Raw genomic sequence first — 11,534 nt, 5'->3', positions numbered from 1 at the left:
TAGGAAAAGAACTGGCAGCAGTAGAAGGTTTCCAAACATGCAAGGGTCAAAGGCTATTTTTAAAATGTGTGGTAAATCCAGGGTGTTTCTGGCTATGCCGGGTGTTGTACCATGAGCCGTCACTGCAGCTTCAGTTCTGAACGTACAACACGTTCATTCTGATACTGTGATGCAGGGCCAGCAAATGCTGTCAGAACACCTCAGCTCAGATTCATGCTGTCCCCTGTGAATTCCAATGTGTGTACTGTACATACAGAATTCTCTGCTTGTACACAAACACAGTGGCTTAATTACAGGAAACACTTATTTTCCTAAGTAATCCATGCCTGTCAATACCAGCAACCAAACGTCTCCTCTTGTACTCAGGAAGACCCAAACAATAATTGGGAGCCCTGAGCTGTGTCATGTTGCCTACTGTCAGCTTAAAAAAAAAAAGAAAAATATGGGGGTTAGGGATTTAGCTCAGTGGTAGAGTGCTTGCCTAGGAAGCGCAAGGCCCTGGGTTCGGTCCCCAGCTCCGAAAAAAAAAAAGAACCAAAAAAAAAATATATATATATACATACACACACACAAGTGTGTGTGTGTGTGTGTGTGTGTGTGTGTGTGTGTGTAATTTTATAAATATATAAAATCTGGTGGAGTTATAAGTGGTATATATGTAGGTGCTAGAAACCATACTGAGGTCGTCTGCAAGAGCAGCAAGCTATGCAAAGTATTGAGCCACCCCTCCAGGCCCCCACCACTCCTGACGTCTTTTTTTCTGACCTGAACTTTATTGATGGTATTCAAGAGAGTAGGGATGACTCCCTAAGCCCCTCTTGTTATGGGGGTCTGGGATGTAAATTGTGAGGAAGATGCTCAGTGTTGGGGGACAAGTTGGGACAGGGACTCCTAATCTTTGTGAGGTTTCCTTTTTAAATTTTAATTTTATTTATTTATAAAGTGTACGTGCATGTTTGCTGTGTGAGGGATTGGGGTCCCTTTCTTTTGCTGTGATAAAATGCCATAACCGAAAAGAATCTATAGGAGGGAGAATCTCTTTGGGCTTATGGTTTTAGAGAGAATCCAAAATGGCGGGGAGGCACAGCCTTGCTCACATCTCTAAGCACAAGCCAAAGCAGAGAGAGTAAAGAGGAAGGGAAATAGGACTATAAACTTTTTTTAAATTTTTTTTACATTTCATTTTTTTTCTTTGAAAGGAGTGAGTTGTGTACAGGGGCGTTAAATGCTTTATAAATAAGAAAAAAACTGCACTTATCATCAATCATCTTCCTCTTCCTCCTCCTCATCTTTCTCTTCCTTCTTTTTCTCACTTTTTTCAGCCTTGACCACCCCCTTTTTCACTGCATCAGGTTTTCCTTTAGCTCTGTAGGCAGCAATATCCTTCTCATACGTCTCCTTCAGCTTGGTCGCCTTCTTCTCAGAGGGCTGTTTGTCATCCATGACAGTGCTGTTCCACATCTCTCCTAGATTCTTTGCAACATCACCAATGGATAAGCCAGGATGCTTACCTTTGATTTTTGGGCGGTGGTCAGAACAGAACAAGAAGGCCGAAGGAGGCCTCTTGAGTGCATTGGGGTCCTTGAACCTCTTTTTGGTCTCCCCTTTGGGGAGGATGTAGGTTTTCATTTCTCTTTCATGATGAGCCTTGTCAGCCTTTGCCATGTCTTCATATTTTCCATTTTCTTTAGCACACATGGTCTTCCACCTCTCTGAGCACTTCTTGGAGAACTCTGAGAAGTTGACAGAAGCATCCGGATGCTGTTTCTTGTGCTCCTCCCAGGTTTGCACAAAGAATGTATATGAGGACACTTTGCCTTTTGGGTTCTGAGGATCCTTTGCCCGTGTTTAATTGGTTTTCCTTGGTGAGGCACAGAGTTGCCCAGTGCCCGTCCGGCTCTCACTCGGGCTCTCTCTCTATGGAGCTCAATGCAATCAGGGTATGAAGTCTTAAAGCCTGCCAGACTGACACTCTTGCTCCTGAAGGTTCCATAACCTCCCTAACCAGCATCATGGGGGCCATGCCAGAGCACACATAGCACAGTATGTGTGTAGAGGTCATGTGTGTAGAACACATGGTATGTGTGTAGAACTGTGTTGTTCTCTCCTTCCACCTTTATATGTAAGCTCCATATATGTAAGCTTCAAAGATCAGGGTTGTACAGTGAGCATCTTTATCCTCTGAGCCATCTGCCTGGCTCTTTTTGTGAGAACTCTTGGTTCTTAGCCATCAGGGATAAGGGAACCCCTTTGCTTGCCATTTCTTACTTTCCTCTGTCTTTCTATCCTGCCTCAGTTTCCCCCTCTAAGACTTTGACCACTCAGTCTTAAGGGTTATTATCAATGACTGAAGTTCTATTTCCTGGGGGTTCCTTCTGTTGAATAGGAACATAGGGTCTACCTATTCAAACTAAAAGTCTCCACCTGCCTGATCTAATTCAGATAGAAAAGGTCCTTTCTCGGCTTGTTTCTCTTTTGTGTAGAGGAAGGCTACTGATTTATTTGAGTTAATTTTATACCCCACCACTTTGCTGAAGGTGTTTATCAGGTTTAGTAGTTCTCTGGTGGAACTTTTGGGATCACTTAAATATACTATCATATCATCTGCAAATAGTGATATTTTGACTTCTTCCTTTCCAATCTGTATCCCCTTGATCTCCTTTTGTTGTCTGATTGCTCTGGCTAGAACTTCGAGAACTATATTGAATAATAGGGAGAGCGTGGGCAGCCTTGTCTAGTCCCTGATTTTAGTGGGATTGCTTCAAGTTTCTCTCCATTTAGTTTAATATTAGCTACTGGTTTACTGTATATGGCTTTTACTATGTTTAGGTATGGGCCTTGAATTCCTATTCTTTCCAGGACTTTTATCATGAAGGGGTGTTGAATTTTGTCAAAAGCTTTCTCAGGATCTAATGAAATGATCATGTGGTTTTTATCTTTCAGTTTGTTTATATAGTGGATTACGTTGATGGTTTTCTGTATATTAAACCATCCCTGCATCCCTGGATGAAGCCTACTTGATCATGATGGATGATTGTTTTGATGTGCTCTTGGATTCAGTTAAGGGGGGTGATTCTTGATTACTATGATCACCTCATCTCCCATGAGAGTCAAAGTCATGCTCCAGGTCAGCTTGGCCGGCTGACGGGGGCTTGTCCCTCAGGCCCTCGCCTGGGAGAAGGATTAGGATCAGGATGATTCTTGGCAGGAGAAGGAGTTCCATTTTTCATAAGCCATCAAGTGAGCTTGATCTTTAGAAGATTTTCTGTGCAGAAAATGTTCCAATCTCTGTTCCAGGATGGATGGTCAACTGGGAACAGGCAGGTAACTGGCCTTACATGAGAGGTGTATATCCAGGCTGCAACTCCGTCCATCTTTATAGCCATTGGCATGGTTAGGAGGACTATGTAGGGGCCCTTCCACTGGGTTCTGAAGACTGGGACTGGTGCTGGAAGACATACACAGCATCTCAGGTTTGAAATTGATGGGGTACTTCCATAGTCCCTGGAGCATAAGAGCAGACAAATTAGACCAGATCTCTCTCTCAATTGTCTGAAGGGCTATCAATTTCTTTATGAGTTCATGGTCACCTCAGTTGGTAATTTCAAGGACAGGTCCAGAAGCTACCAATGGAGTAGGATCCTGTGATGGTTTGCATATGCTTGACCCAGGGAGTGGCACTATTAGAAGGTGTGGCCTTGTTGGAGGAAGTGTGTCACTGTGGGGTGGGCTTGGAGACCCTCCTCCTAGCTGCCTGATGATGCTCAGTCTGTTCCTGGCTTCTTTGGCTGAAGATGTAGAACTCAGCTCCTCCTGCACCACGCCTGCCTAGATGCTGCCATGCTCCTGCCTGATGACAATGAACTGAACCTCTGAACTTGTAAGCCAGCCCCAATTAAATGTTGTCCTTTATAAAACTTGCATTGATCATGGTGTCTGTTCACAGTATTAAAACCCAAACTAAGGCAGCCTCCCATAGAGAATCTCAAAGGGGGTCAAGTTCAGCTGGTAAGGGGTGTTCCTGGCTTGGAACAGGGTCAAGGGAAGGAGCACTACCCAGTCACCAGCAGTCTAGAATGTCAATTTCGTCTAGGTCTCTTTTAGAGTTCATCTTTTCTACCTGTCCTGAACTCTGGGGATGATATGCACAATGGAGTTTCCAATTAGTCCCCAAGACCTTAGCAAGCCCCTCACTTACCTGAGATATGAAGGCTGGTCCATTATCTACCTGATCCTAGTACCTTAGGTGCTCCAAACCTGGGAAAAATCTTCTCTAGTATCTTCTTTGCTACCATTGTGATGGTCTTCTGTTTGGTGGGGCAGGCCTCCACCCATCCAGAAAAGGTATCTGCCAAGGGTGTAGATGTTGATCTTTTTGCCAGCTCCTAGATCTAAGGCCTTGCTTAGTGCAATTAGTTCCACTTTCTGGGCTGACATTCTGGGGGACAATGGTTCTGCCCAGAGCACATGTTGCCCATCTATCACAGCTGCTCTGGCCCTAGGCTGCCCATCTAGGAGAGAGCTGCTGCCATCAGTGAAACTTCAGCATTGGGCTGAGATCTGAGAGATCTTTCTGCCACCTCTGGCCCTCTGCCAGGGCCTTTTGCTAACAGATTTGAGCTTTCTTGGCCAAGGTTCAATAACCCAACTTGCTCAGCTCTATCAGCAGCTACTTAGTGCCCCTGAGACAGTCTTCCTCAGTCTCTGCTGCAATTAAAAGGTCATCCACATATTGCAGAAGGGTCACCTATGGGTTGGACTCATGGTAGATGGCAAGCTAACGATGTAGGGCCTCATCACAGAGGGTTGGTGAGTTCTTGAATCCATGGGGCAGCCTGGTCCAGGTGAGCTGTCCTGTGATCCCCTTCTTGGGATCTTTCCATTCAAAAGCTAAGTACTCTTGGCTTTGGGGAGTCAAGGTTCGATAGAGAAGGCATTTTTGAGATCCAAGGCTGTGTACCAGGTCCTGGGAGGTGGTAATGAGCTCAGCAGGATGTAAGGATTAGGTACTGTGTGGTGTATGTTGGCTGTTCGTCAATTTACCTCACACAGGTCCTGCACAGGGTAATAGTATTAAGTGCCAGGTTTCTTGATGGGCAGGAGAGATGTATTCCATGCTGACTGACATCTCCTCAGGATCCTCAAGTCTAGGAGCCTGTTAATGTGAGGCCAGGTCCCCTCCCAAGCCTCCTGTGACATGGGGTACTGGTGCCCGGATATTAGGGTAGCCATGGCCTTTATCTCTACATGAGTAGGGGGCTGGTTGGTAGCCTTCCCATGCCTGCTGTTTCAGTCATGACCTGGGGATACTTTTGGAGCCACCAGTCCATGTTTTGGGGTGTCTCCTTTATATCTCAAACAGTTTGTATTCATCTTCCAATCGTATGGTCAGAACCTGTATAGGTTCCCCCTTGGGGCCAGTGATGGTAGGGCTCTTCAGGAAGAAGTGATCTGAGCACCCATTTTAGTAAGTCTCAACCAAGGAGTGGGTAAGGACATTCAGGTATGACCATGAAAAAGTGGGATACCTGACCCAAACCTAGATCAACAGATCTTTGGGTAGCCCATGAGTATTGTTTAGTCCCTGTGGCTCCTTAGACCCAAGAATTTTTCTTGGAGAGGGGCCCCTCTGATTGGAGGATGACAGAGTATTGTGCCCCTGTGTCCACCAGAAACTGGGTGGGTTTCCCCTCCACTTTCAGAGTTACCCTGGATTCAGGGAGGGGCTCTGAACCCCATCTCCCCTAGTCATTCTCTTCTCCCAAAGTTAAGACTCTTTGGGTCTGTGAGCTATTTTCCTGCCTTCTGACCCCCTCCCCCTGCTTTTTCTTGTTGGGACAATATCTAGCTCAGTAGCCATGTTCTTTGCAATAGGCGCACTGCTCTGTCTTAAGTGGAGCTCTCTGTCTCCTCATTTGTGGCACTCTCCTGTTTTCTCTAACAACTGCTGTCAGAATCTTTTCTAATTTTCTATCTCAGTACTCTTCTCTTTGTAGTTCCCTTTCCTCTGCCTCTTTCTGTTTCCTCTCTTCCTTTTCTTCTTCTGATTCCCTATTGTGGTAAATTTTCTCAGCTACCTGTACTAGTTCCCTCAAAGACTTATCTTGTAAGCTGTATAGCTTCTGGAGCTTCCTCTTTATGTCCTTCACAGCCCAATCTACAAATGCCATAGTCAGTGTTACCTATGTTCCTCAGCTCTAGGATCATAGGGTGTATATTGGTGGGAAGCCTCCATAAGTCGTTCTAGGAAGGCAGGAGGCATCTCATACGGGTCCTGCCATACGTCTCATACTTTAGTCAAATGAGAGGGTTGTTTTGCTTGCGAACTGCCAAAAGAGCCTGGCAATAGACTTTCAAGCGCTCCTTACCCACTGCCTCTTTGTAGTTCCTCCTGATTGGGAATCCTTTGTCTATGTCAGCAGGGGTCAGGATTGGGAGCCCCATTATTTTCTAGAATGTTTTTCCTGACCTCTAGGAGTATCTGCTCCTTCTTCTTGGTGGTAAATAGTACCTTCAAAAGCTGCTGACAGTCATCCCAAGTAGGCTGGTGTCTGAAAAGAATGGACTATATGAGGTTAGTGAGGCCCTTGGGGTTATCTGAGAAGGGTGGATGCTGAGCTTTCTAGTTACAGAGGTCAGAAGTGGAAAAGGGCCAGCATTGCATGGCCTGATTCCCTGTTGCATCTGCAGGCCTGAAGGCCTTCAGGGGGAGGGCCACAATGGTGTCAGGGGATACACCTCCATGTCCCCATTACAGGACCTGCATCCTTCTCTAGGGGCACAGGGGCTGGGATCTTCAGAGTTGGCTTCTGCTTGGGGCCCCTGAGGGACACTCAGGGCAAGAGTGAGTGGATACAGGGGAGGGGGATCAAGTAGGAGGAAATCTACACTTCCCAATTCCTGGAGAACTTCTGTCTTCTTCCCCAAGCCAGACAGTGGCTCAGGCTGAATCTTAAAAGTCAGAACCCCACTACGGAGAAAAGGACTGACCCACACAGGGGCGTTAGTTATAAGCTTTTCCTAGACATTTATATAGGGGACCTGATCCAGGTGACTGGCAGATCCAGACCCAAGCCCTGGGATCTTATGCTTGACTGCTGTGGTATAGGGAAGTCAAATGTCTCTTCCTGGGGCCGATCAACCCAAAAAGCTGACCACTCAGACATACACAGGGTCTGGAGTTTCTTTTTCTTTATGTCTACTGACAAGTTGTGTGAGCGTCTCTGGACCTCATCCCAATGCTCCAGTCCCAGGTCCAGAGGGGTGGTAGAACTTTCTGTCCCACATCTAAAATTTTTATCAGTCCAAATCCAAGAACACAAAGAACAACAATTAACACAGAGACAGACCACTCGCTCCTTCCATGGACAGAACAGACAGATTACCTGGTGACTCAGTCATCTCACACTGGATCCAGAGTCTGCAGAACCTGGTGACTTGGCCAACTCGAGCTAGACCCAGAGTCAGCTTTCTGAGCCTTCCTGATGCTTGCAAGCACAAGCCAAAAGCAAAACCAGAACACAAACACAAAGACAATACAGAGGAGACACAGACAACCATCATACCTGCTCAAGCTGTTTCCTCTGATTCACTGACCTCCTGTGGGTCTCCCACAGTGGGTGAGTTTCCCAGCCAATGCACCGAATGTGAGGCTCAAATTGGACAGCTGCTGGAACCCTTTGAATGAGACTCACAGAGGCAGTGATCAATGCAAAAGCAAGAGGAATTTTATTGTTTCAGTGCATTGGGGCCACCCTACTTCAAGAGGGAGACAACTGTGAGCAGATTCTAACAGGGAGTTATATATCTTTGATAAAGGCAGAATCCAAACAATAGTAGCTAGGCAGGGTACTACTGGTGGGGCGAAGCAACCTTCAAACTGACTCATGGCCAGTGGACTGTCTGGGACTTTCCAAGGGGTGGGTTGGGAGTCACAGATGGCTTTGTTTGGCAATTTGGCTTGTAGTTGTCCCAGGAACTAAACTAGTCCTACCCTTCCATGAAGGGAGGGGTCTTTGTGTTGCTAGGTTTGTGGTGGAATTTTCCCACTGGCCTTAGATTAACCCCAACTCTGGCTCTTCCAAACCAAGGCTCAGTGCTCATCTCCCACTGTCTGTGGGGGTCATACTTACACTCCTTCACCAAGCGTCCTTTCACGTGTTGGCTCTATCCAAGCGTCCTTTCACCTGTGTGCCCCAGCAAACCATAATTTGACATAACCAACTTTCCAAAGAATTAGAAGTTTCCTTTTCAGGTCCAATCTTGAAGTTGGGAGGATCCTCATTTTGTAGTGATCTGGATGATGTTATAATCTGAGAGCAAACCACATAAGCAGAAAAACTTAGAGAAGATTATGCCTGGAGATTATAACTGAAGGCAGTCTGATGTCACACAGCCTGGGTCGAAGGGAACACACTCAAAGCACGCTTTAAAAACGACACAGGCTTTGGCATTGTCAAAGGTATTGCTTTTCTAGAATGGTTGTCTCCATTATCTTTTTGTTTTTAAAGACTTATAAAACAAGCACACAGATTTTGTTTGTTTGTATAGAATTCCATGTAGCCCACACTGGCCTCAAACTTCCCATTTAGCTGAGAATAATCTTGATTTTCTGATACTCCTGCCTTTACCTCTCCAGGGCTGAGATTATGGGCATGTTCCATAATGCCTAGTTTAGGCAGTGTGCTGATAAGTGAACCAAGGAGTTCTGTGTATGGTAGGCAAGCATTCTCCCAGCTGAGCTGCATTCTTAGCTCCTGACTTCATTATCCTAACTTCTGATATTACAGCAACGTCCAATAAACTTGATGAGGTGGGGGCAGACTTGCAGCTTTGAAGGTGAATGAGAATAAAACTGTTGCTCTGAACTGCATTTTTCTGTACTCAAAAGCATCTGGTGAAATTAGTGTGCCAAGTGATAGCATTTGTTTAAAATAACTGGAATGGACCCATGTGGGTTGGTGCACACCTTTAATCCCAGCATTTGAGAGGCAGAGACGGGCAGATCTCTGTAAGTTCAAGGCCAGCCTGGACTACAGAGCTAGTTCCAGAATAGCCAAGGAAAGCTATACAAAGAAACCCTGTCTCAAAAAAATCAACAAATAACAACAACAACAACAATAGAAATGGTTAAGTTAAACATTCAAATTTGGGCACACAAACTTTGTAAGTCTTAGCAGATTGGCCACACTTAATTTCTGTTTTGAGACAAGGTCTCACATAGCCCAGATTTGCTGTATCTTCAGCCCAACAAAATTTATGCTAGTGCTTATGAGTTTCAGGTACAGGAAGTACCTGCTGAATCAAGAGAGCCCTGTGCTTGGGAAGAGCTTCTCACTGTCCTGTGGATGATTCCAGACCCTAGGGAGACCTGTCTGGTCAGGTGATGACTTCAGAGAACTGTGTTTGTACATCTCCATACTATGTAAGTCCCATGTAGTATGAGACTAATCTACAAGGCACAGAGGACTTAAAGTACAGTCAGTTGGAAGAGCGTTGGCCTAGCATGTAGGCAGTCCTGGGTCAAGCCCCAACACTGCATGAAACTGAGGTGGTGATATAGGATCCTAGCACTTGGGAAGAAGCAGAGGCAGGATAAGGAGTTCAGGGTCATCCTCACCTATATATTGAGGCCAGCCTGGGATAAGACCCTGCTAAAATAAAATAAAATAGGCCTACAGAACTCTAGAATTTCTAAGGGGATGGCTGCTTAGACGTATTAGAGCCTAGAAACACAAGTTTCAATGGCAACACAGAGGACAACCTTGTAGTTGGGTTGTGGCTCTCAGACTCCCTCAGAGGCTAGTACAATACAGGGCAGGATGGTTCACACAGAGGCATGGACTTTGTTGCTAAGTCTATTCCCAACTTCCCTGTGGGTGCAGGAGTCAAATACGAGTGAGCACAGCTGGGAACACAGACTGCGACCATTAGGGAATGGGAACATGTATTCCATGCTCTAATGTGGTCTCTGTTTGAGGAAGTTTTTACGGTAACAGAACAAAAACATAAATGAGCCACCTTTTAAATGCACTGGTAGACAACTGAGGTAGACAGTCACAGGAAGCTGGGGATGCTGCCATTGGCCTCATGCTATCTGAGGTATTCTCAGCTTTGGTTGGTGGGAGTGAGGAGTCTGCACATTCTACAGTTTGTCATAGGTCAGGTATGGAGGAGGGCAATACGGAGGAATAGCTGGCCCAGGATATCTGACTCTGGCTTTGCACATTCCAACTCCACAACCACTGGTCTTCTAACCAGTTGCTCTGCCTGGCAGGAGCAGAGGCTTGATTCTTCATAGGACTTTGGTTCCCACCTTCAACTGCAGCCTCTGGACTGATACTTTGAGGCAAATAAACTCACTACACCTAGGCAAGGGAATAAATCTCTTATCTTGTCCACTATCATAGACAAATGATTAGAGGGGGACCCAGAGAATTTTAAGTGATGTGCCCATAGCCACAGCAACCAGGAGTTTGAGTTAAACCTTTCTTCTTGGAATTATTCAAACATTTTCTTTTGAGAAACCTAAGAAGGAAAAAGGTTTTTAATTTCCATAAAAGTAGAAGTAAAACAAATGCTTGGAAAATATCTTTATGATAGATAAACCTCTCTAGGCTTCGAGAAGTCAACCATGCTATTGCAGCTGACAGAGACTCCTTTCTCAAAATTGGTTGAGATGAGAGAGAAAATTGCCAGGACTAAACTAAAAAAACTTCCTGTCTGGTGTCAATTTTAATTTTCTGATTTAATTAGTTTCCTAATTAGAAGGGTTAAATTAATTAACCTCATTATTTACTATATATTTAATGATTTTGCCTCTGGAGGGATTTACTTCATTTTCAATAATTGGAAATCTCATGACAAGAGGGAATATTACCATATCTTACATTTATTGTTTTAGTATGAATGTCCTGCCTAGAATGGGGGGGGAGGGGGGATTTTAGGAGAGCAATCAGATGCAGCCAAAAAGGTGGCTTCCTGTTTGTTTAGAAACATGGCATCTGTAAAACTTAAATTGAGGCTCAATTGTTCCTGTCTATTCAAAGTTCAACAGAGCACACCCTTCAGTTAGAGCCAAAGAAACCTTATACCATAGAATCCTTTACTAAAAGAATCCTCTTCTATCAGACTTGATAGCATACACCTATAACCACGGCTAGTAGACTTGATGAGTTTGAGGCCACTGTGGTCTATATAACAAGTTCCAGGCCAGCCAGGGTTACACAGTGAAACCAGACCAAGTCATTTTTTGCCACTCTCTGTCACTCACCTCTTTACGGTGTCCCTCTCACATTACAAATACTCTCTCCCCACTAGACTGCAGCCCTGAATTTTTCCAAACCCACCTAGAGCCACCTTATCCCAGGCTTGGTTTCCTCTGAAAGAAACCAATCTCACCTTCTCTTCTGACCTAAATGTGCCTGTTTGATGGCACATCTGGGATGCATGGAGACTGTGTTGGCCCCTCATCTGATCACACAGGAGTATGAACAGTTGATAAACAGTAGTGCCCCACAACATGAATCAGAGAT

This window comes from Rattus norvegicus, chromosome 4 (genome assembly GCF_036323735.1).
Source record: "Rattus norvegicus strain BN/NHsdMcwi chromosome 4, GRCr8, whole genome shotgun sequence".
Lineage (NCBI taxonomy): Eukaryota > Metazoa > Chordata > Mammalia > Rodentia > Muridae > Rattus > Rattus norvegicus.
The sequence above is the reverse complement of the archived record's forward strand: the minus strand, read 5'-3'. Positions refer to the sequence as shown.